Here is a 27,876-nt window from a genome sequence, read left to right on the forward strand (position 1 = left end):
TCTATTTTTTGCTCTTATTTAAATTCTAGCTAGTTAACCTACAACGTCATATTAGTTTCAGGCATATGATCAGATTTTTAAAACAGATAATAGGTATAGTAGTAATTACATTATTTCCAGGTAAACAGTGTAACTGTAACTTGTATTTGGCCACAAATCTAGCACACTGTGGGACCTGATACTAGTCATTAGTGAAAAGACTGAGCCCATTCATCCATTCACTTATTTTGTTATCCATTTATGTTTAATGGGAGAAAACATCTCATGTTAGGAATTAGGGATTCAAGAAGAATTAAAGCATGTTTCCTGCCTTCGAGAGGGTCAGACTCCAGTGGAGTCAGCTATGTAAGCAAAAACCTATTTAATCAGTGGTATAGGTATTTGAGAATAGCAATGATGGCACCGAGGATATGATCAATAACATGTACAGAGACAGGAAAAGGCTTCACAGCGCAGGTGTCAAGGGACTGAGGTTTGAATGGATAGGAACTCACTGAATTCCGGGAGAAAATTACACAGTCCAGACTTCTGTCCTTCTGTTCTTATCCCTTCACCCACTTCTTAAGTGACCCTCCTCCCCAACTGTCGACACATTCAATGCCATCTCTTAACATCACCACTAAAGCCATGTTCTTTTCACTTGTTTTTATGCTACATGATTTATTAATATGCATTTCTTGTGTAAGCCATCTAACTCCTGCTCTGGTGGACAAAAGATGAAGAGCAAAGAGGTTTGTGGAAATTTGTTACCACCTGTTGCCTCACCTGTATTAATTCAATAGTTCTTGATTAACTGAAGGCTCTTTACCATATGTGTCTTTCCATAGGGCTTGATAGAGAAGTGAAATGAAAAGTGAAATGAACCAAGCTTTCATCCAGAAATTTCTAGATTTGAGCAATAACATCACCCATTTCTAATCTTCTGACCTTGAACAAATAAATTAAACTTGCTCGGCCTCCACTTCCTCATTTGTAATATGTAGATGTCAACAATAAACTCTACCTGGTTTAGTTGTTAATATGTGAAAGCACAGAACACAGTAGGTGTCCCTGACTAGTAGAGGCACTAGCCTCCTACCCGTCCTCCTTTTCATTTTCACTTCCCGCCTCTTCATTCCTTCTGATACTGTCCTAAATTACCTATTTAAATATCCATTGCTTTCAGAAAAAAATAAATACCAATTCCTTTCTAACATCAACCTCCTCTCCCCTTCTGAACTCTCCTTTCTAGAAAAATAGTGACAACCTTCCTGAAACATCACCTGATCAATTCACATCCCTTCTGTGAACAGTGCACATTCTTGTTCTAATTAGATCAAATCCTCCCCATATCTAATTGCTTCTGTTTCTCCCAGTATGGGAATTTGTATTCATAGCTCCAACCATGAAAATGCATCGATTATTCTTCTTGCATTCAACTTCAAGTACTGGGTCTCATCAAACAATGTGCTCATGAATAGTGACTATCTAATAAGTTAAACAATATGCATCCTTGCCCTCACTCAGATACATTGCCACAAAACATACCTCTTCTCTCTACCCAAAATGTTTTTCAGAGTAAAACTCGCTGCAATTCAAATTGTTTAGTTCTTGCATAGGGAGTAGTTATTCTTAGCCCTGTTTGTATATTAGAATCATCTACGGATCTTTAAAAAACATATATTGATTCTAGGGTTCAATCCACATTCAATTAAATCACTGGTGTTTGGGGATATGTCCATTAATGTTTTTTAAAACCTCACCAGGTAATTCTAATGTGCAGTCAGGGCTGCGAACCTGTGAGTGGCAACTGGTTATATATGATTTGGTGTTGGGGGCTTTAAACACTTTCATTTATGTTTATTGTTTCTCCTTCATTAATTATATTGTGGAACATAAAGACCATTTCCCTGTTTAGTTTGTCCAGGTAGTAGATGAACGCCCTTAGGCAAGTCATTTAACCTCTTATCCCCATACTGTCCTGATCTTCAGAACTTAATGAGGTCCCCTACCTCGCAGCATAGCAGCAGGAATTAAATGAGAGCATAGGTGGAAGATGGCAATACAGAGAAGTCTACAGCTGCTTAAGAACCAGCCACTGAAAATAAAATGCCCTTCCTCCAAAATCACCTTCCACAATCCTCTCCCTTAAAGAAAAGAAGGAATATGAAAGACGCGCAGACTGCCCCCCCCCACCAAAAAAAAAAAAAAAAAAAAAAAAAAAAAAACCCCCCCCCACCAAAAAAAAAAAAAAAAAAAAAAAAGGCAAAAAGGAGACTCTTTGCTGAAAATCTAAACTACTTTCTTGGTCAGAAGAGGTACAGAACTGTATTGCCAATTTACTTCGGTAATAGAAGGAAATAAGTTAGTAGATAATATCAATACGGAGAAATATGCTGACAACAATGTACTGCTGACATTATTCTTAACACAATGATAAATAATGTATTAGAAGAGCAGTAGGGTCTGAAGTAATGCAAACTACTGTACGATAAACGTACAGCTGTTGTAGAATCACTTCCCTGGGATTTAAGATGCACATAATATTAAAAGTGAAATATTTAAATTCAAAGATAGGGCTCTCCAGGACTTTAGAACTTTTCAATCTGGAGCTATTTCGATACACCTGCATTTTAATAGAAAAGGATGAACTTGGAGGAAAAGAGCTTCCAAACTGGAGAGTGATGTCCAAAAGCATCTAAAACCATAACACTGTAGAGGCCTCATACCTACTGAACTCAGAGACAGCAATGAGAAAACAGATTTGCCTGCACCAAACCCCCCAAATATAGAAAAGAACCAAAAATTATATAATTTAAAATAAGCGTTAAAGGATTGGGTTTAACCATCCATTTCCTTAATTTCCTGACTGCATCCCCAGCAAATATTCCCTCATTTCTGGATTTTTTCCAGTGACGATAAACTTAGATCTTCATTATAGTGACTGAAAAGATTTCTTATAAATTCCATTCGTTTGTGGCAGAAGAATCTTTGGGATTCTCTAGAGTCCCTTTGGGACTATACAGAACAAATTTAAGACATGTTCTACAAGGCAGACTTTAAATGCCTAATGACAACTTTTTCAATCCCCAAGAAATCTCTTAAAAATCTACAGTTTTTCACTGTTACTGACATTCTATTCAGTAGAAACTGAATAGAAAACCTGGCATTAGAAAAATGGCATCTAGTGGCATTCTGTTATCTTCCTTCCAGATTTGGACTATGGTGGGAACCGGACCCGATTTACTCAGAGTCAACAGAGATTAGTGAGGGTGGTAGGGTGAAGAAACTTCTTTGGTTATCCACTTGTGGTTCATCTGCTCTTGTAGCCTCTCACAAAATAACTGGATGCTATATTCAGATCCAGTATCCCATGATGATGAAGGATTTTGTCCTGTGTCATTGATGTTCCTTGACTCTAGTTTTTGTTATTCATTTTCATAGTCTTACAATCACTAATGTGTTTTAGTAATTTTTTTGCCTTTTCATAAATCTGCTAAAATTCTATATGAAATCACTACATCATGAGCCATGAAAAATGCTACATATTACAATTCACACTCTTTTAAAAAATTTTTTTAAAGGTTTTATTTATTTAGTTGACACAGAAAGAGAGCACGCAAGTAGGGGAAGGAGCAGGCAGAGGGAGAAGCAGCCTCCCTGCTCAGGAGCCCCGGATCATGCCCTGAGCCAAAGGCAGATACTTAACTTCTGAGCTACCCTGGAGCCCCTACAATTCACACTTTTCAAGTATGATTTAAGATATTCAGTTGACTTTTGGTTTCCTGATGAATTTCATGTAGGTAATATGCCAAAATAAAGCCACATATATAGTAAATAAATGTTTGTGTGCATAAATATAATTATATATGTATTTTAAAAGAAAATGTATCATTTTTGAAATGGTTTGCTTTTAAAAAAATTAACAATAGAATGCCAATTATAATTTTTCAAAAAGTCTGATTCTTTAAACTCAGATCTCAATCTCACATAGACAACTGAACAGCAGATAAACTGAAATGCAAAAGGTCGCTAATAATAATTCATAGCTTATATTGTAGCACAGAAAATACGGAAATCTGAAGACCACAACATAATACACACCATGGTTCTCCTGACCATTACCAGACATTTTCTACTGGAAGACAAGTAAATAATAGGGAAAATGAATTTTCTCTTTTATCCCTTCTTTAGAAGTTTGGTATATTCATACTTAAGTTTATTTAGAGGAACACTGAAGCAACTTTTTTTTTTTAATTTATTTTCCTTCTAAAAAAAGTTCGCAACTTTAACAGATTGGAATATTAGTTTCATGGTGCCCACCCCAAGGGCCATGCAACAGACTGTCTTCTATGTAGAATCCCCAGAGGACTCAACAACACACCTCTTGTCTGTCATTCTGTTCCAATTATCACCAAATCACCAATCTGAGAAATGTCTGATGTTAATTTCCTTGCAGCTCTAAGCTGTTCCTTTTCCCTTGAGATTGTCTATGGTTATCTTTCTCTCACACACTCATATTTCTCGTTGAACGGCCTTCATATTCCCACCTGGCCCAAAGAAAGGTTGCCTCTGAGGAGAGTGTGCTGTATAGTATAACATCTCCAAATTCCTGGAATATCAAAGTTCATGCAAAGGTGTGTGTGATGCCAGATTTCCAAAGCTCCTGTTTGAACTTTTTATTTTAATGAATTGCAATACAAACTGAGAAACAGAGTGCATAAGATCCTATATTCTGAAGTTCAAAGATCCTTTCTAATATGCACACACACACACACACACCTTTAGTCTTTGTTCATATATTTTAAGGTTCCCAATGTTATTTCAACCATCTTAGTCTTTTAGTACATTAAGCAATCCTCAAAGCTACTAATTACGAATTACTATTTTAACTGTTAACAACTCACTAAAAGAATTTTTAATTTTTCCTTTATCTCATATCTCAATGAAAAAGTAAGAGTATTAGATGGAAACCAGAAGCATGACCAAGGTCTAGTCCATATGTTAATTAATTAACAAATAAATAAAATTAGATATTATTTATTTTCCTTCCCACCATTGAGAACTAGAGAAACATACCTATTTAAAATGTGATTTATTTGGGGCACCTGGGTGGCTCAGTTGGTTAAGTGTCCAACTCTCGGTTTCGGCTCAGATCATGATCTCAGAGGTGTGAGATTGAGCCTGGTGTTGGGCTCCAGTGCTCAGCGTGGAGTCTACTTGATATTCTCTCCCTCTGCCCCTCCCCACACTCTCATGAGCTCTCTCTCTCTCTAAAATAAATAAATAAATAAATAAATAAATAAATAAATAAATAAAATCTTTAAAAAAGAAATGTACATTATCTGTCTCTAATACTCATCCTAATGTCAGAAAATCAAACATAATTATTATTTTCCTATCCAGGAAAGAATAAATTTAAAAAAATAAATGGCTTTATTTTGGGCATTTTAATACCTACAAGAAGTTAGAAGTTCTTGTTCTATCCATTGCTTGATATCTTAGACCAGGGAATACCTTATTTAAGAATTAGGAGCAGATATCATTTATTGTTTTGGAGAATGAAGTAAATTTGGGGAGAAAGTGGAGAGAATTCCAATTTCAAAAAAAGTTTACATGAGACTTCTACTTTTGGTTATGATGGAATAACTTGACACATACCAACAATCCTACTGAGAACAACAAAAAGCCAATCAAACACTGTCTATCTATTTATCAATTGATCAATCAATCATCTATCACCATAGGAAAACTGCTGAGTCAAATAGGAATCTGGAGGTTAAGATTCCAGAAAGATGGAATCACAGAGTCTTGACTACACTCTATAGCCTCTCTGTCTCTAGAGCATTTGCCAATTCTCAGTGTGAATCCAGGCCAAATTCATGGAGCCATAAACAAGAAACCCAATGAAACCTGTACTTTCTAGCGCTGCTGTAACAAATTACTATAAACTCGATGCTCAACACAACAGAAACTTTTTCTCTCACAGTTCTGAAGACCAGGAGTTCAAAGTGAAGGTGTCATCAGGCTGTGTTCTCTACAGAAGCTCTAGGGGAGAATGGGTGCCTCGTTTCATTTAGGTACCGGTAGCATTTGCTATTTCTTGACGTGTGGTCACATACCCCTCTAATCTGCTTCTCTTTTTACATCGTCTTCTCCTCTCTGTTCTCTCCTCTGGGTGTCTTTCCTCTCCTCTTCTCTTTTATAAGGATAGTTGGGATGGCATTTAAGGCCCACCTGATATAATCCAGGATTATATCCTCATCTCAGGATCCTTAAATTAATCATATCCGAAAACACACTTTTTTTTTTCTCCCCCAAATAAAGTGACATTCACAGGTTCCAGGGATTTAATGCAGATATCTTTGGGGGAACCATTTTTCAGGCTCCCACAAAACTCAAGGAAAACAATAAAAATAACTCACTCAAAAAAGCAGAATCCTTAAAAGAAAATTAGAATTTGTTACATAGAAATTAAAAACCTCTTTTCTTCAAAAGGCAACGTTATGAAAATGAAATTGCACAATACACAATGGGGAAAAGATTGTGAGAACCAAAGAAGCCATGTTCAAATATATTGAGAATCAAGTACTCTTAGAGATCAGCAAAACAGCAGAGAACCCTTCAGAGAAATCGGCAAAGGCTTCAGGAACTTCATAGAATAGATATGTGAATGGCTGACAAGGATATGAAAAGGGCTCAATCTCTTCAGTAATCAGAGGGATGCAGATTAAATCATAAATGAGACACTGCTACTTTCCCACCTGAGTCCCTACATGGAAAAGACCAACAACACCCAGACTGACAAGGGTATGTCGCACCTAAGACTCACATCCACTGATGCTAGGCTCCTAGCTGGGACAGCCACGCTGGAGAATCGTGGGGCAGCTTTTACTGAAAGTGGAGGCATGCACACCAGATGACCTAACAGTGCTGCATGGAGCTTTGAATGCAAAAGGACACATGTGGAAATGACCATCAAAATATGATGAATAAATAAATCTATCACAGATGTATGATATATATTTTACAAATTCTTCCAGGGAATGTTATGATTTCTATGATTTCTACTGATTTCTATGTATACATTATGTATATATGTATACAAATATATTATGCTTTGTATATATTATACTTTATAAAAAATTATTTTAAAAATAAATAGGATAAACTCATTTTAAAAATCAGTTCCTAATAAACCAACAAATAAATAAAAATGTGAAGAGAGACCTAAAACAACTTGAACACTCAATTTAAGACATTTACATAAATTTTATGTATAAAATGCCACGATAAAGTAGACTCAATGGAGATTTAAATTGAAACTAATAATTTAGTTCTCTTACTAAATTGAACAAGTTCTCTTGCTAATTGAACAAGCACTTACAGAGCATCTAAATCATACCCAAATTGGGGTGAGAATGACTAAGGTATATAGGAATATGCAAGAAGAAAAAGGCACTTCTATGCTCTTGAATAATTTACGGCCATTACAGAGAAATTATATAAAATTTGAGTAGAGGAATTTGAATGTCCTGGATCTACACTATCTATTTGAAATTAACGATCAAAAGAATGGATGACATTAGCCCCCCCTCAGTATTCCAACAGTGGGATATCTATCATCTATCTATCTATCATCTATCTATCTATCTATCTATCTATCTATCTATCTATCATCTATCTATCTGAAATATTTAAGGGAGAATGCAGTGGTACAGATGTAAGAATTTGAGTAAAGGGCAAACCATCAGACTGAAAAATATTCAAGTTTCCAATGCTCCTTGAAAGTTAAAAGGATATAATTATGTGAAGATTCTGCAACAAGCTAGCCAGATTCTGAGGTTATTTCTTCCTGGATCTCAGTTGTGTCTCTAGAAATATTTGGCCACCAGCATTGTTTTCTCATTAATCATCCTAGCCACCTGGCCTCTGAAAAAATTTTACACTACCTTCATATTTTTCATTTTCTCTATTAAAACCGATTTCCAAGTAAAGTTCAAAAGTATAATGCAAGAGTCTCATATTTGCATATTTCCCTTAGTTAAGCAAAAATAAAGAATTTTCAAAAATCTGAGATAGGGAAATAAATTATCCTCACTTATCAAAAGCAAAGATACAATGTGCTATGTTCATTCTCAACATTCTTTTAGGGATATTCATCACAGCATGATTTTTTTCCCCCTCCACTACACTGAATGAGTATTAGAATTAACTTTCACTGTCCTTTCAAGATAATCACTGTTAAAACCAAGTACATAAGATCCTTTGGAGATCAACTAAAAGCAATGAGTTAATACATCTGCATTTCAATAGATGACAAATGTAAATATATATGTATATGTACACATGAAAAGTATTTTGAAACCTCAAGTTAATAATGTTAACAAGCCAAGCCTTGTTGATTATTGAGACTGGAGGGAGGGGCTGAATGAGGAACGGGTTTGTAAAGGGGAACTTCTATTTTTGATTGTTATACATAACTTTATTTTTTAAAGTACTTAATTAAGTACTTTAACTTGTATATTACATAGTCTTAAAGTTATAAAAAGACTATAAATATCATATTCTTCCTATGAAAGAAAGAAAAATGAAAATAAAAACTTGGAAAAAAAAAAAGCATCGTTCTTAAAACATTTTCGCCATTGCCAGGGAAAAGCTACACATAGAAAGTTGTACATACAACTAACTTGTAGAATGGGAGGACATAGCCACTATTTATCCAATTACACTGCAGACCACACAGGACTGCTCTGGTGAAGCTGTGTCACTCAGCTCTGCCCCCTACTGGAATAGTGAGTGGCCCTAATGCTACCCATTCTTTTGATTGTTAATTTCAAATAGATAATGCAAACCCAGTAAATTCCTCTAGTCAAAGATCTTAGGTGAAACCATGACAATAGTCTCCCAAAGGTATCCTAAAACTCAAATAATAAAAGTAAAAAAATAATAGTAAGGTAATTAAAATTTTTAATCTAGGAAACAAAATAAAAATGCCTTCCAAAAGATTTTTCATGCATAACTGCTCACCTACCAATATATCGCAGAGGGAAGGTTTAGTGTTGAGGATACAACCATTCAATGAGAATCTGCAGAAATCAGGAGTTAATCAGGAAACAAGTTCCAATTTATACATATAGAACGCCTACCCCCAGCCCTTTTCTAAATACATTTTTACCACACAGAGTAGAGTGTATATGCAGTGGAGGGGAAGAGGGCATTATCTGGTCATCACTCAGATAGTTGAAAGTAGTTGCAGCTGGAACTCTGAGCCCCTTTTTCCAGAAGGTTAAGTGGTTGAAAGTAACAGCAACATTGTCTTGAAAGTGGAGATTCTAAAAGCTTGGGGGAATGTGGAGGAAATGTGGAGAAAATGTGAACTCCAGTTAAGTGTTTTTCCATTTACTCTCAGTAAGCAGATTTTAGTTAAACATAAGTCATTCCTCTCTAAATGTCCTGATCTACCTTTCAGAGGTTTAGGCATGATGCTGCACAGTACACCACTGAAAAGACTTTAAAGAGAAAACGTTGCTTCTCAAATTCTCCTTTTGCAACTGGGGGAGAGGGGCAGGCAGTGGAGAGACGAATCCCAGAAGGAAGAAAACAAATGAGGACAAGAGAAATTCATTCATTCCATTGATTTCTGAACCCATCACACCTCTGAAGAATTGCTGATAAATGACTATATAGATTCATTAGTATTTCCACTTTTCTTTTTTCCCTTCGGTAAAGAAATAATGAAAAGTAGGACTAAATAATTGAAGAGCTGGCAAGCAGAAAGATGAAGTAGGAACAGAGGCATAAAGGGTGTACTTGTACTCCTTGAAAATAAAAACTCTCTTTCTCTCTCTCTCTCTCACACACACACACATGCCATGCATGTGGATACATGTGTGTATGAGTATGTGTTGGATAGAAAATGGCCCAAGTCGTGTGGGTGATAGAGGATTCAAGTAGCTATCAACGACTGTGTAGACATGGTCTTACTCTCATTCATATAACGGGCATTTCTTACACTGAAGGGAATCACACATTTTCAGCTTTCACAATGTGCACTAAATGCTCTGAACAAATGCTGATGCCCTAAGATTATGGGAAGAGAATGCTGAGACTCTGTCAGTGATGTTCCCAAGCATCCCAAACTTCCTCCTGCCCCTTCTGACTAGAGCATTTCTGAACTGCCAACTGTACACCACATGTCCCCAATTCATCTTCCCAAAACTTACGGCTTACTTTGACATCTCCTACTCAAATCTTCAATAGCTCCCCATTTCACAATGTCCAAACTTCTCTCTCTACAGTCCAGGCTCTATTTCTTCTGCTGCATGCATTCTAATGGGCATATATTTTGGTAATTTAATCTTTATTTCAACGTATTTTTCATTTTTTACATGATTCCATATTGTTATAGATTATTCCCCAAATTCATATGTCAAAACCTAATCCTTAATGTGATGGTGTCTGACGGTGGGGCCTTTGGGAAGATGGTCGTACCCTCATGAATGGGATTAGCACCCTCATAAAGAGACCCTAGAACTTTCTTGCCCCTTCTGCCAGCTGAGAACAGAGAGAGAAGTCAGCTGCCTGTGAAACAAGAAGCTGGTCTCCACTAGACCCTGAATGTTCTGGAGACTTGATCTTGGACTTTCCATCCTGCCTATAATGTTCTATTATAGCTGCCTGAATGGACTAAGACACACACTTTCATAAGAGTTACAAGAATAAAACAAAGTATTCATGCATGCATTTTTCAGTTTTTAGATAAATGTTTTATTTGGTAGTTTCAGATTTACAGAAAAGTTATAAATATAGTACAGAGAGTTCCCGTATATTCCAAATCCCACTTCAGTTATTGACATCTTACACTGATATGGTATGTTCATTCACAATTTAATGAGCCAAACTGATACCAACACTTTTTACAGATTTCCTTATTTTTTACCAAATGACATTTTCTGACCCAGGATCCCATTCAAGGTACCACATTACATTTAGTTCTTATGTCTCCTTAAGTTCCCGTTGGCTATGACAGACTCAGATTTTCCATATTTTTGATGACCTGGATAGTTTTGAGGAGTGCTAGTCAGGTATGTTATAGAATATTTTTCAGTTGAGTTTGTCTGGCACGTTTCTCATGGTTTAGACAAGAGGCTAGGAGCTCAGGGGAAGGAGACAAAGATAAAACATCTTTCTAATTACCTCATATCAAGAGTATATACTATCAAAAATCAAATTTTTGCTCCAATTGTTACAGCTTTGGCCATCGTGAACCCTTTTGGGTACCTCTGTATTCCTCTGACAGAAACACATCTTTGTGTGTGTGTGTAAAAGAGGCTGTTTCGCACTTTCCCATCTTCTGGCACTACAAGACACTCCAGGCTCATTACCCCCCTGTCTTATGTCTTATTATTCATCATTTCTCCAAGGAGCACTGGTGCCTTTAACTGGAGAACAATATTAGAAATTAAGGTCTGGGTGCTAGGTGTGTTCATTGCTACTGTGATGACATTGCTCCTAGGTCCTCTCTGCTGACAAAACTAAGAAATATATGGGTATCTAGTAACCCGTGTAGACACACATATCTATAGATATTTCCATACATATTCATCTGTTAGACAAAACATGAGTTCATACTGATGTCTCCAAGTCTATCCTGTTATTACATGGATCATTCTAGCTTCCTCCCTGTCCTTGTCTGTAAACTTCTACTCCCAACGAGACAGCCAGCTCCCACCATCCACCACCTATTTATGTAAGAGTTCAATGCTGGTATACATGTAGAGTAGTTTCAGAATTGTTAACCTGTACCCTCGTGTAGAAAACAATCTCATCACTTGGGAGTTGCTTATGCATAGTCCTTTTTGCCTGTTGTCTTATACTTTCCAGTCATTTCCAATGTTACTTAAGTCAGTACCTTTTCACCCTTCAGTAAAGTCATTTCAGACATTTTAATACAGTTAGATTATTTTATCACCATCTACATTCCATCCTAGGATTTTCAATAATTACAAATAATTTTCCCTGTGGCTTTTAGTAAAATTTTCTCTTTATCTGTGGTTTTTCTGTAGTTTCAATATGACATACCTTGGTGTTTTGCTGTTGTCTGTTTGGGGTATTTATTCTTGAGCACCCTCAACTGCTCCATTTTTTCTTTCTTCTTCTGCCAATTACATGCATGTTATACCTTTTGAAATTGTCCCACGGTTCTTGAATGTTTGTTTCATCTTTTCTATTCTTTTTCTTCCTCTTCTCATTTCATTTTGGGTGTTTTCTATCAACCTATCTTCAATCTAACTGATTCTTCACTGTGTCCAGTTTTTTACTGACCCATCAAAGTCTTATTCTTCATTTCTGTAAGTGATTTTTATTTCCAACACTCTTTTTGATTCCTTCTTATATTTCCCATCTGTTCTTACATGTTGTTACTTTTTCTACTATGGCCCTAAACATTTTAATCATTATTGTTTTAAATTCCTGTCCGGTCATTCCAACATCTGTGTCACATCTGACTCTGGTTCTAATAATCGCTTTGCCTCTTCAGAGTATTTTCTCTCGCTTTTGGTATTCCTTGTAGGTTTTGCTGAAAGGTGGACATATCATACCAGGTAATAAGAATTGAGGTAAACGGAACTTTGTTATGTGCATTGCTGTTAATCTGAAGACAAGTTAAGCGGTGTTTAACTTTGGTGATAGGTATAAATATGAAAGGCTTCAAATTCTTCCATTACCTTTGTTTTTGTCTTCAGTCTTGACTCTGGGCTTACGCATATATTCCTCCTTGGAGAGAGTCTGCATTTTGCAGCCATTTGAGCTGTAATCTACTGTTATTATAATGGAACCCTGTTGGTGTGATGGTAAGGTCCACTCTATAATCTTATAATTAAATCTCAGTCTTTTAGTGGTCTTGTGTCTTAGGGCTATGACTTTCACAGTGTTTCTATAATGCTGTATACCTTTTTCTCCCTGCCCTCTCTCTTCTTCCCTGGATGCAGCATTCCTAATCTATTTCCTCTTCTGACCTAACTCCATCCCTATTAGCTAAGGGGGGCTGGAGGAGGAAGGATTTCCCTTCCCCAGGCTGAGATAAAGTTTTAGATTTGAGTTCTGATAAAGTCCTTTCTCAGAGACAGCAGAATTTTGTGATAGAGGAGACAGCATATTTCACAGTTGCTACTCTTCTTCTCCCCCTGCTACTGCCAAAGGGGATCTTTCTACAATTTTCACCATGAGAACCTGATGGGGTTCCTGAAGGGAAGGCCCAGAAAAGCGTGGGCCCATTTCCTAAGACTGTAGCCCCTTGAGTTGCTCACTGTCAAGCTAGCCCACATTCCACCTCTAGCAATTTGACAAAATTACTATTTATGTGTTCTTTTTTATTTATGGTTCCAGCAGCTTCTGCTCAGTGTGCACAGAGCTCAGTAGCTATATTTCTGTAGATGCACCTGTCTCTCCAGATGTTAGGATGTCACTTTGCTCTGAGGCCTTGATTCTCTGACGGGTCCAAGAAAATTAGTTTTTAGTTTTTCCAGTTTTTCTTTAGTTGTAAATTTGTAACTGAAGTATTTCAAGCTCTTTACATGTTGGGATTATTTGTCTGTCTATCTATCTATCTATCTATCTATCTATCTATCTATCTATCTGATCATCTATCACATACTGAAGGTCATGACTTCATACTGATATCACCAATTGTAAACCCAAACTACAGTGCTCATTCCATGGTTTCTCCTTTCCAGATCTGAAACTCACTTTGTCAACGGTGCAAAACCTGGCTCGTAGGATAATGAACAACAAGTTGTTTCAGGACTGTTTACACATGCTTCTGCAAAGAAAACTTTTTATGAGAGAATTAGAGTTCAATATTTCTTTAGAATGTTTTGGTTTGTTTTTCTGTCTTTTGATGAAAAGTGTATGATCCAAATACTCTTTTTAAAAGTTACTTGAGGCACACTTGGGTGGCTCAGTTGGTTAAGTGTCTATCTTCGGCTCAGGTCCTGGGTACCAGGGTCCTGGGATCGAGCCCAGCATCGGGCTCCCTGCTCAGCAGGGAGCCTGCTTCTCCCTCTACCTCTGTCCCTCCCCACCTCCCCCCACTCCATGCTCTCTCTCTTTCTCTCTCAAATAAATAAAAATCTTTAAAATAAAAGTTACTTGAGTTGGGTCCCCTCTCCCACCCCACCTTATGGTGACTATGTTTATCCATTTTAAATACAGTTCAATTAATTTCTTTCTGTTTGATTTTACTTTAACTCCACCTCCCCCTTATTATTATGGGCTTTATTTACTTTCCGTTGGTTTTTTTTAATTTATTTTTTAATATATGAAACATTATCATAGCTCTAAAAATCAGGTCTGAAAAATGGTATATTCACAAAAGGGCCATTTTCTACCACCACTGTTCCCAATTCCTTCCATCCTTTCCATTCAATGCCTACTCACACAGTAGAGGTAATTAATTTTAACCTCTGGATTTTCTTTTGTGTTTCTTAATTTTTCTTACACAAAAGGTAGTACAGTATCGTAACATGTATGTGCTTTCCATTTTTAATTTAACAATACATCCTGGAAATCAGCCTATATCACTTCAATGTGCAGATGTATCATAGTTTATTCAACACTTTCCACCCAATACCTCTCTTATGGATGGGCATTTAGATTATTACAGTGATCTGTAACCACAAACAATGCCACAATAAATAACCTTGCTCATGTATCTTTTTTCACTATGGGAGCTACATTTTCTTGGTAAATATATGTAAGGGGGGGGAAGGCCAAATTAAAGTATGCAAGTGTACATAATTTATAATTTCAGTAGATATTTCCAAATTCCATTTCAGAAAGGTCAATATCAATCTTTATTCCAATGACCAATATGAAGGGATGCCTGATTCTCACGTTTCACCAACAGAGTATGTTATTATAATGTTTTAACATATGCTAATCTCACAGGTGAGAAATCATATTTCAGTATAGTTTTCATTCATACTACCATGAGTAAAGGTGAATGAATTTTTATATGCCTAAAGGCCATTTATATATGTTTTTTTGTGAATTATCTATTCATGCTCCTTCAAAAATCTATATTGAGTTTTTTTTTACTTTTTCCCCCATTAAAAAAAAATTCTTTATATAGTAGGTGTACTAACCTTTAATCTATGAGATGCAAAATAAGTGATGAAAAGGAAGAAAAAACTCTTTAATTAGAAGGGATTTTAGAAGGAGTGAACTTGTGATGAGCACCGAGTGATGTATGGAAGTGCTGAATCACTACATTTTACACCTGAAACTACTATTACACTGCATGTTAACTAACTGGAATTTAAATAAAAACTTTTTAAAAACCATAAGGAACTACTTGGTAAACCTCTATGCAAATAAATTTGAAAATTCAAATGAAATGGATAATTTCCTAGGGAAATACAGTTCACCAGTATTGATGTCATTAAAAATAGAAAGCATAAACAGATCAATTTTCCTAGAATAAACAGAGAAGGTAATCATGCAACCACACCATGCCGGGCCCATATGGTTTCACAGGGGAATTATTCAGCCTTGAAGGATCAAATTGCTCTATGAATGGTTACAGAATATAGCACTGAAAACTAAACCTAGTAAACGCTAGTTAAATTGTTACAGAATATAAAAATATGTATAATGTTAATGCAGATAATCTAAATAAAATAGTACTGGACAAAATCCAATACCATATCAAGAAAATAATACACCATGGCCAAGTGGGACTTATCTAGGGAAAGCAAGGTTGGCTCAATATTAGGAAATCCGCTTATGCAATGCATTATTTGGCAAAATTCTACATGCATTAAAAAACACAGAAGAAAATAGCAGTTGATGAATACCCTCTTAAAATATATTTACCTTAGTCTTAAAGCTAGCATATTTTTCAGTGGGGTGACACTTAAGGTGTCTCCACTAAGATCAGGTAAAGGCAAGATTTCTCACTGCCCGAAACACTATTCATCAATAATGTAATACCCAACGTATTTAGACAAGAGAAATTAATTATTTGGATAAAAAATGAATAAGAAGAAGTAAAGCAATATTTTTTTGTGGGGATTATATTATTGTGTACTTGGAAAACCCTAAAGAATCAATGGTAAAATTAACTCTAAGGATAAAAAGATTAAATGAAGAAGAGTAGCAAGTTATAAAATTAGCATAAATCAATAGTCTTCAATTACAAATAAAATATTTAATTAGAAGATACAAAGAGGAAAAAACCACCATTTACAACAGCAACAAAAGGATGAAATATTTAAGAATAATTTTAACAAGAAATGTAGAAAACTTACATAAGGAAAATATTAAAACACTCCCAAGAGACATAAAGGATTACTTGAACATAGGCTCTTCGCTGGAAGAGTCAACATTAGAAAGATAGAAGTTCTCCCTCAGTTAATTCACAAAATTAATGTAATCCAAATAAAAATACTCACATACTTCTTTCTCCCCACGCAGCATTATCTTTCTAGGGCTGCCTGCTCAGACCATGCATGCATTTTTAAATCTCTTCCCAGAAGTAAAAGCTCTGAACTGGAGTGCATTTTTCATTATGTTCATACACAGGGTGATTTGTTCTTTCTTTCTTGTGGTGGCTTTAGGAAAGTTTTAGGTCTGCTGCTAGCTTTCCTGTCCCCCTCTCTCCTACAGAGCACCTCTCTCTCCTCACCCCTCAGGTACCCTTGCACTTCCTGAAGGTAGGGAGTGCTAGAGATAGATTATTGGATTTGATGTTCACTTTTTGACTTCATGTAATCGTGAGTTTGGGTCTTCTCTGTCTTCTCCTTATGCTGATGCTGTGGGTTTTGTGTAGTTGTATCTGTTACTCTCATTTTTCTTTTTTGGAGAAGCTAGGAATATCCATTTTATATGACCCTCATTGCATTGGCTGTTACCTCATTTAATCTTTATGGGAAATCTGCAAGGTGAGACTCTTTACCCATTTTAAGATGAGGAAGCAAAGGCTGAAAATTCACACTCATCTAATGCACAACTAAAGAGATCAGGAGCAAAAAAAGTACACAGTGGGGAGTAATACTGAGGACGCACAAGTTTATTTCCATGATCTGCCATCTAGGTCTAAGAAATGATTGATGCTTCAAGGCCTGCAGGTTGTAAGTCCTGTATGCATCTCCTATTCTATGGCTTTTGACTTTCATATCCTAGTTTTTATAATTAGCATTCCTAAACAACAAATTCTTCATTTTATAGGAATCTGATCTGTTTATAGAAAGTCCAATGGCATGCTTATCATTAAGGATATCAACGAGGTGGGACACAGTAGTGCTAAGAGTATCGGCAGCCATTCCTTCCCTTCCGAATCCGGGTCTGCTCCCTCAAGATGGTTTCTTATCAATGAGATTTGTCATGTCACTTCTTGTCTCTATTTCACAGTACTCTCAAAAGTAAGTAACACGCACTCAGACACAGTGCAGCTCCCACACATACACGAATGTCCAGGGGTGTGTATGCACACATACACACACATGTACATGACTACTGGTGTAGCATGGGTACTCATCAGATTGCTGGATTATAGAGAGGTCTGGTAGGTTGTGGGAGAGGAGGTGGGCTGTGGAGGGGCACTGGCGATGGATGGATGAGTGACCATTTACTAACCCACAGTAAACTATTTTAATACTTCCACGACCAGCATGCACCCTCTGAAAATCAGCCATATAAACACATGTGCACACACACACTCACACAGTCACACACATGTATAAACACAAGAAGCTTTCCTTTCTAAGATGGGAGATACATCAAGATCAGACTTCACGGCAACATGCCTGATAACTGAGCTTAATATAAAGACCTCACTCAGCATCTTCTGTGGCTCCTCATTCCTTGTCCCAGGTTTTCCAAAGCTGAAGGTGAACAAAGAAATACTCATTTTCCCTTTAAGGTAAAATCGATTATAACATGCACTTATTTAATTACTAAGACTTATTATATTCAGAATATATATTAGATGAATAGAAGCCTGCAGTTACAGCAAGAAGTGTAAAGGTGGCGTTTGCAAATGACAGGCGATAAAAATCAAGCATGGGTGTTTCTTATTTATGTGGCAATTGGAAACTCTCACTATTCTGGAAAAATGCCCATTGCTCTTCTGCTTCTAAGCTTTGCTTTTACAATTCTTTGAACTTCAAAATTTCTCTCCAGCTCCTATTTCTCTTTTCCAGTATACAAATCACAACAATGCTCTGAGTCTCCTTTTAAGTACTACCTTATCTAGAATCGTACCCTATCCATGCTGGTCAGAAAGACATTCGAGATTGCTCACCAACAGCTCTTGAACTACTCTTCCCTGAGGACTCTTCCTCTGATCATGCCATCTCTGAATGCATCCTGCTCACATCCTATACTACAAAAGTTTTAGAGTATATTTTATGCCTCTTCCTGTATCCCAGGACACATCTGCTTGCCCTCACATGTTTTGTTGAATAAACATATGCTATATAATGATACCATATCATTTATGATATAGCTGTGGTCAAACTGGAATAAATGTAGAGAGTTGCAGGGACTTTCCCCACGCCATCTGTCCCCCCACTTTGGGGTGAATCCTTCAATCCCAAGAATTCTGTGGGCGGTAAGAACCCACAAAACTCAAATAGTGACAGCAGCAATTATTCTTCTAATTCATCCTAAGGAAAGCATAAAGATTCAGTTGTACAATAGTCATCTCAGCATTATTTATAATGGCCAAAAAAATGGAACATCCTAAATACCCAGCAATAGGTGATTCTTTAAGTAACTCATGGAGCATTTGTCCTATGGTATACAATGAAGCCATTAAAAGCTGACATAGAAAAACATGTGAATGATGAAGTGCTCATAACACAGTGGAGGTCATTCTGCTGTATACCCGCTATAGCTCGTGTCTGCACAACTAGGGCTGCGTAAGACCATGCATGAGCCATAATGGGGGCATATCTGGGAGGCAGTTAACCAAATGGGGGGACAAGAGAGAACTTCCTGGAAGAGACAACACGTAGGCTGAGAGGAGTTGCTGAGTGGAGGTGGGAGGGGAAATGCAGGTATGGTACAGAACACGCTCCAGACTCATGAAACTATGTACATTAACACCCAGAGGCAACAAAAAAATAGGTTTGAGGAACCCCAAGGAGTTTACTAAACACTAGACTCAGAAAACTAGGAAGGAAAGCAGCCAAACTTGGACAAGGCCCAGGCTCCCTACTGTTGTGCCAGGCTGGCTCAAAACAGAGACGCAACTTCCTGTCCCCAACCCAAGTCCCATCTCAGTTCCCACCTAAGCCCTGGGACAGTGAAAATACAAGTGGATAATTATGGAATTCTCATAAACTCTGGAAAATAAATTATACATGGACTGTAAAAGAAACAATGAGATCTTGTTCTAACAAACTAAGGTGGAGAGGATGAAATTGAGGAAGAAACGTAAGTTCCTCACCGATGGACAAGAAGTGTTCAATCGAACAAAGACCTGCGAGGCCAATAGGTGAAGAGACCAAAGATGGCGATATTTGAGCTTTTAACACTGCTTGCCGTTCTCAGGAAGAGTGACTACACCTACGGAGGTTATCCCTGGCTCCTCTGCAAGCTGAGCAAACCCTCATTAAGAGAAAAGTCCCTCCTGGTCCCTAAGACCTTTGTCAGGGCAACGGCACCCTGCGGTGGGCAGCGTGGCTTGCATGACCCCCGTCGGCAGCAGCGGGCTGTGAAACTGCAGCTTCTCGACACGGCTGAGCCCCGTGATACGCGGTCTGCCCTGAGGAGACAGACAGCAATCCAGAGCCACCTAATAGCCCCCGGCTTGTCATTTAGGCAGCTGTCTGCCAGAGCAGCCCTGACAGCTGACCGGACAAGTGCCCCATCAACTCTCCACATGAGGGAAAAAGTGCAATCCCCTAAAGGCCTTGGGATAAAACCTACATGTGTGAGAAATGTGATTTCCTGACATCGTGAACTGCAGATCATTTCCTCTATGAACTAAAGGGGTGGATGCGCATACAGTTGTTAGCCAGGCCCTGGGGAGCCTTGCCCAGAAGTCGGTACTAAAGTTCTCACTCTGACCCTTGAAAGCCCAGGAAACGATGACCAGAAGAGCCCTGTGCACAAAAACAGACACATAGACCAATGGAACAGAATAGAGAACCCAGAAATGGACCCTCGGCTCTTTGGGCAACTAATCTTTGATAAAGCAGGAAAAAAACATCCAGTGGAATAAAGACAGTCTCTTCAATAAATGGTGCTGGGAAAATTGGTCAGCTACATGTAAAAGAATGAAACTTGACCACTCTCTCACACCATACACAAAGATAAACTCCAAATGGATGAAAGACCTCTATGTGAGACAGGAATCCATCAAAATCCTAGAGGAGAGCATAGGCAGCAACCTCTACGACATCAGCCAAAGCAACCTTTCTCATGGCACATCTCCAAAGGCAAGAGAAACAAAAGATAAAATGAACTTGTGGGACTTCATCAAGATAAAAAGCTTCTGCACAGCCAAGGTTTGAAACAGTCAAAAAAACTAAGAGGCAGCCCACGGAATGGGAGAATATATTTGCAAATGACACTACAGATAAAAGACTGGTATCCAAGATATACAAAGAACTTCTCAAACTCAATACACGAGAAACAAATAAACAAATCATAAAATGGGCAGAAGATATGAACAGACACTTTTCCAATGAAGACATACAAATGGCTAACAGACACATGAAAAAATGTTCAAAATCATTAGCCGTCAGGGAAATTCAAATCAAAACCACATTGAGAAACCACCTTACACCAGTTAGAATGGCAAAAACTGACAAGGCAAGAAACAACAATTGCTGGAGAGGATGTGGAGAAAGGGGATCCCTCCTACATTGTTGGTGGGAATGCAAGTTGGTACAGCCACTCTGGAAAACAGTGTGGAGGTCCCTTAAAAAGTTAAAAATATTGAGCTACCCTATGATCCAGCCATTGCACTACTGGGTATTTACCCCAAAGATACAGACGTAGTGAAGAGAAAGGCCATATGCACCCCAATGTTCATAGCAGCATTGTCCACAATAGCTAAATTGTGGAAGGAGCCCAGATGCCCTTCAACAGATGACTGGATTAAGAAGTTGTGGTCCATATATACAATGGAATATTACTCAGCTATCAGAAAGAACGATTTCTCAACATTTTCTGCAACATGGACGGCACTGGAGGAGATAATGCTAAGTGAAATAAGTCAAGCAGAGAAAGACAATTATCATATGGTTTCACTCATCTATGGAACATAAGAACTAGGAAGATCGGTAGGAGAAGAAAGGGATAAAGAAAAGGGGGGTAATCAGAAGGGGGAATGAAGCATGAGAGACTATGGACTCTGAGAAACAAACTGAGGGCTTCAGAGGGGAGGGGGGTGGGGGAATGGGATAGGCTGGTGATGGGTAGTAAGGAGGGCACGTATTACATGGTACACTGGGTGTTATATGTAACTAATGAAGCATCGAAATTTACATCAAAAACCAGGGATGTACTGTATGGTGACTAACATAATATAATAAAAATATTATTATTAAAAAAATCCATATAAATAAAAGAATGATCGCCCCCCCCCCAAAAAAAAAAGAGCCCTGTGGTACAAAAACCAAGGGTGTAAATACCCGAGGATACTTCTGCCAAGTGTCATCAAAGTCAGTGGGTTCAGAAAAAGAGCACGCTCCCTTGCCCCAGGCAGGGCCGGGAGAATCCTTATCACCACGGCGTTCCCACACTCCCAACCCTCCTCTAAGACAGCTCAGAGCGGATGTCATCATGCTGAGTCTCCATAACATGCTGCCCAAACTCAGGCAACGTGCTCCAGTCCTTCAAGCAATCTGGACACAGAAGGATTCAAAACTGGCAATAAAACAATTGATGTGAGCTATCATATACTAACTGCCTGATATGTCCCAGATTCTGAGAAACACATGGCATATACGCAGTCTCGTACAAGTCTCACTGCAAGCTTGCACAGTTCATAAAAATCACCTCCACACTATCAACTATGAGAAATACTGAGGAGACAATAAGAGGCAGACAGTCCCTAGTCAGTCAAACCCAGAACAAGGCTTCAGTTATTTGGACCTCCACAGCCTTAATTGTGGGGCTACTCCCCCCTTATTAATCAACAATCTTTTCTGGCAGCCTGGACTGGCCTTCCACACAGAGGTGACCTTCCGGCCAGAGTCGCTGGATGGTGTTGAGCACGGGATGAACTAGATGAAGTCTAAAATGCCGTCCACGGCTGAAACTCCCTGATTCATGTGAACCTTACGATATGCTAGGCATGGCGGGCAATTAAGAATCATTACGCCAGTTTCTATTTTCAAGGAGCATATATTATACAAAAGAAACCCAAATTAAAATATACAGTTGAGGAATTAAGTGTAAAGCTGTGTAGTAATAACTACATGTGAAATAGGAGAGGAAGGCAGGGAGCAGACAATGAGGGCAGTATGGTCACAGAAGGCGCCATCTGCAACACAGCCTATGGTGCCCATGGCAAGTAGAGGAAGGGAACCAAGTGACCGGAAGACCCAAGTACCAAAACCCGAGGCTTCTGTGGATGGAACAGACCTGGGCCTGAGCTCCAGAGACTGAAGACCACCGATGATTCGGTCCTACATGGTGAAGCTCCAGGCGCAATGAGAAAGAGCAGGGCCTGTAGTAGACATGATGGGTGAGGACAACACAGGACCTCTGCTGGGAACTATGTTACGGGCCTAATTTATACATAGTTGTTTGTTTTAATTTTCTGATTATTTCCCTATTGGGTTCTTAGCCACCAACATGAACGGCCTTCACGATAAACCAATTTCTATGGCAAGAATTTTTGAAAACCTTACTCCTGGTGCATAGAGCTGGCCCCCAGATCTCACGCAGCTAGTGGGTGATTCTGCCTAGCACAGCAGTGATGGGAGGAGTCAGAACTGAATGCGGTGTGCGGGACGGTCAAGGAGGAAGGTGAAATGTGAACTAACTGCCAAAAGTGAGCATGAGTTGAAGAGACATGGTGGCTCATACAGGGGGATGGGCATGGGAGAATTACTACGTGTCCAGACCAGGATACTTCTGAGACTGAAAAGGGGTGGCGTTTGTGATTACAGAAGGACAACGGGGAAAAACTGGGTTTTAATGAGTGAACCAGGGTGAATGGTCATTCTATGCAAAGCTCTCTTTCTGGTCTTCCTGTGAAAACTTCAGCATCACATACATTTCTCACAGATGCCTCAGTTTAACTAATATCTTCAGGGGGAAAGAAAAAGTTTGAGACTTCCTGTAGACTACCTCACCATAGCAAAACCAGCATAAAAAACAGAGGCTGCTCCCAAGGACTGCAGAGAATTGGGTAACATTTGGTCAACCTCAGAAGGTAGATGACAGCAATCCCGAATACGTCATCCCTGGGAATACTGTTCTAGAAAGCGTCAGTATGCACGGTGCAAATAAAGTGCTCAATGTTCAATTTTAGGGAACTCCTGAGGAAACACAGTTAAGTAGGTTTCTCGAAGGTGTTCTTCTTGGAGCCCTCTCTACAACAATGAGGCATTATGAGTTTCCATAAGAGAAATAACATGTGCAGCATTTTCCACTTCTTTTTCCCACTTTTATTTAACCAGAGAATCTATTTTTCCAGTTTACTTATTAGGAAGCCCTGGAACTAATGTCCCGTGGTACATGATTTGGAAAATGCTCTGTTCAAGGGATGAGGGAGATTTCCAGATACAATGTCTACCCACAATGTTCCAACCCATAAAATCAGGAACATCAAAGTAACCCTGCTTTGAGAAACGGAATATCCATTTGCTGATAAATGGAGTGGTAGAAAGAGGACTTGGCAAGCTGCAAGGTGACTGGACTCTAATCTTAGCTCTACCTCTCTTTGAAAAATGAAATCCTTTTGAATCTCAATATAATGACAGGGTTGAATTTAACACCTAGGAGCCCTTCGGCTCATAAATCTTATGATTCCTATGGTGCCATTAGTGAGATCTAGCATTCCTTTAACTCATCAAACAAACACTGAGTGCCTCCCATGTGTTAGGTACTGGGCTAAAATTTAAGACTACAGGATGAGCAATGAGACCTTTCCTGCAGTGCCTAGAGCTGGTTTCTTTAATCTCCTATGGGTTTCCATGAAAGTAAAGGATTTTTTTTTCAAATTTAGCATAAAATCTTAGATTTTGAATATATACATTGTTCAGAAAGAGTGTGGATGGGGGTATATTTTAAAGAAGATGAAATAAATTTAAAATCAATTACCCCTACTAGGGAACATTGAACTATATTTGGAACCAACAACAAAGAAAATACTGGTTGAACATTCTGGTCTAGTGACCACAAAGTATTATTTCATGCAAAATAAATAACAACATACTTCCTTCCTCAGAGCTCAGCTCTGTCTTGGGATTCTTGTGCTTTGCCTGGGGTGGTAGTCGTGGTGGTTGTTGCTCAGGCATCCATTTCAGGCCTCCCAAATCACTTTACCAAATCTTGGACTTCTAGCCTCTTAAAAACAAAGGGATCAGAAATAACATCTGCCTAAACCATGCCCTGGCCATTCAGGTGCTCCTTGTACTATCTTCTTTTTTTTTTTTTTTTTTTTAAGATTTTATTTATTTATTTGACAGAGAGAGACACAGCCAGCGAGACAGCACAAGCAGGGGGAGTGGGAGAGGAAGAAGCAGGCTCCCAGCAGAGGAGCCCGATGTGGGGCTCGACCCCCTAACGCCGGGATCACGCCCTGAGCCGAAGGCAGATGCTTAACGACTGCACCACCCAGGCGCCCCCCTTGTGCTATCTTCTTATTCCAGAACCTGTATACTTCCAAAGTCTTAGCGACTGAATCCTGGGATTATATACAGGGACATGGAGCGGAGACAGATATTATTAAATATGATAGAAACATATCTATGATATGAGAAATATGCATATGCATATATATATCAGAAATTGATATAACAAAATGGAGACTTTGCTCAAAGCATATTTGCATATACAAAATATTATGTATCAAGGCAATAAGAACATGTATTTTATTTTAAAATACATTTTTTAAAAAGAATTTTAAGAGGTACCTGGGTGGCTTAGTCGGTTGGGCGCCTGCCTTCAGCTGAGGTCATGAACTCAGGGTCCTGGGATTGAGCCCCGCATTGGGCTCCCTGCTCATCAGGGAGCCTGCTTCTCCCTCACCCTCTGCTCCTCCCTGCTGCTTGTGCTCTCTCTCTCTCTCAAATAAGTAAATAAAATCTTCCCAAAAAAAAAGAAGAAGATAGCACAAGGGTTTGCCTTATGATGTCAGGTAAGTCATATAACCGCTCTTGTCTTCAGTCTCCTCTACCGTAAAATGAGGGTAAGCCACAATTTCCTGACCACCACGTAGGGCTGTTGTGAGAAGTAACGTGAAATAATGTCAGTGAAAGTCAGTGTTGTGAAAAGTGTAAAGTAGTATATAAGTGGAAGGTTCCATTATCTTTAATCAAAACCGCCAGAGAACACATGCATTTTTCATCCTTATTGCACACCATAAACAAATTTGAACTCTAAAAATGAAATCAGCCCAAAGTAAAATGTTAGAAATGACAATAAGTCATTTTTCAGAACAAAGAAATTGATTTTCCATAGATGTTCTTTCCTGCTGCATGTAAAGACCTATATCCATCAACGCCTAGGTCCCCTGTCTTGACACAGGGTATAATTATGGCCAACCACACAGTCGCTTGGCTCATGTTACTATCAGAGCTTGGGGCCACTGTGTTTCCTCTGTATTACCACAGGGATATGCCAGTATTTATAGTAAATTGTGCTGTTACCAAGGCATTTTTTTAAATTAATTAAAAAAACAAAAGCCATTCTTTTCAAGAACACGATCCAAGCCTGAAGCTTGGGCTATGTGTGCACTTTCCAGTTCAAAAGTTCTAAATATTTTGCAATCATCATTTTTAAGCAATGCTTTTAAACATCAAACTGGACTGACTCAAGATTACCAGACACTCTACTTTTGCAGACAAGATCAATTCCCAAGAAAATCAAGAAAGCTGCCAGACTCTCCAGTAAGCCTTTATATTATTTTATTTAACCCTCAAAACCAGCTATATCGTACCAATGTTAATTTCCAGTTTTTGATAATTGAATTGTTGTTATGTGAGATGTTAACAATGGGGGAAGTGGGTAAAGTATGTAAGGGGACTCTTTCTACTCTTTTTGCAAATCTTCATTTTTTTTTCTATAAGTCTAAAATTAGTTCAAAAGAAAAAGCAAAAACTAAAACACAAATCTTACAAAATAGCATCCTGTTCCCATGAGTCTAGACACTAAGTCTCTGAGAGATTAATCATTTGCCTGAAGTCAATTATTGTTTCCATTAATTTATACCTTCAGTTTAGTCTATAAAGTATTTAAGGCAGCTCATTTACGCAAAAGATAATAATTATAATAAAAATAGCTAACAATTTTATAGAGTAACCACGTGCCAGGAACTCTCTTAAGAACTTGACAAAGACCAAATCAATACCTACATCAACCCATGACATAGGTCCTATTCTACTTTCCATTCATGAGAGAAAACTAAGATACTAAGGGGATCAGTAACCTGCTCAAGGTCACACTTCTAGCAAGTGGGGGAATGGGGATGACATCCAGCACTATAGACATTCAAATGGCAGAGGAGAAAGGCAGAAACTAAGGGGGAGCATGAAGTGAATCCAGGAAAGAAGCAATAGGGGAGTCTGTCAACAGTATAATTTTCAAGGCGCATTCAACAGAAGCTGACCATATGGTCAGGAGATGGGCAACGACCTTTGACTTAGGACCAGCCAGTGTTTCTACTAAGATCCTCACACAGCATGCTGGTATGTACAGGATAAAGGACCTAACTTTCACATCTTTTGAGGAAGTGGCAATGAGTTTTATGGGGAAGAGTATTATAACCTGACGCACTACAGGCAGCTAATATCACAGTTATAAATGATTCTGTAAGAACAATGCTGTAGGCTGTCAATAGTACGTGCTCCAGGGACACAGTCCCCCCCTTCCCTGATTTAATCCAGCAAACAATTTTGGAATATCTGGACTAATATTGTTTCTCTCAACTGCACTTGTGATAAATACTGGATTCAGATGATTTTGACATTGCATTCCTGCCAATTTCCTTAAAGAACAGGGTTCTACTTATTTCAATAAACACACTCCCATGTACCACACTGTTCTTCCAAAGAGGAAGTCAAGCTTCTCCCTCACATCATTCTCCCACACCCGCTGGAAAACCTTCTAAAGTAAAAAACCTCATTTATTAATCAGGGAACTGACTGGCCCTTCTGAATAAATATCCTATTTTCCTGAAATCTAAAATTTTAACTTGCAGCCTGATTTTTTTTTTTTTTGGGTGTTCGCTTTTAGTTGTAATGCATTCAAAATATACTTCAAATTTCCTCATCTTAACTTTTATTATTAAATTAACCAATTAAAATTCATTATTTAATTAAACATAACCTTTTCTTGATAACTTAGGGAAGACTGGGCATCTCCTTGCTTGTTTTGCCATCAGGAGAAATCCTCCTGGCAGTGACTGAAAATGTGTGGGGCCATTCTGCACTGACACAATGACTAGAGGACACAACTGGTATTTTATGGGGGAGAGTCAGGGATGCTAACTATCCTTGGGCGCAGGAAAATCAAGAACACTGTAGAACTGTCCTGTCCAAAATGGCAGCAGAGGACCCACAGAGCTACCCCCTCTTGCAGAACAGTGTGGAGATGCTTACCACAATAACTCTGAGAGAAGGTTTTCAGCCTCTGTGTAAACGCCTCCAGTGACAGTGAGCTCATTACTCTAGTCACCATGGCTAAGGCAGCTAAAATGGAACATGTACT

General features: G+C 38.4%; 1 protein-coding gene across 1 annotated transcript in view; it reads right to left on the reverse strand.

The window, feature by feature from the left end:
* The window catches only part of THSD7B (thrombospondin type 1 domain containing 7B), a 699,268-nt gene that overhangs the window by 412,403 nt on the left and 258,989 nt on the right, over positions 1 to 27,876 (reverse strand). The gene's annotated exons all lie outside the window — the stretch shown is intronic.

This window comes from Ursus maritimus, unplaced genomic scaffold (assembly GCF_017311325.1).
Source record: "Ursus maritimus isolate PB19 unplaced genomic scaffold, ASM1731132v1 scaffold_1, whole genome shotgun sequence".
Lineage (NCBI taxonomy): Eukaryota > Metazoa > Chordata > Mammalia > Carnivora > Ursidae > Ursus > Ursus maritimus.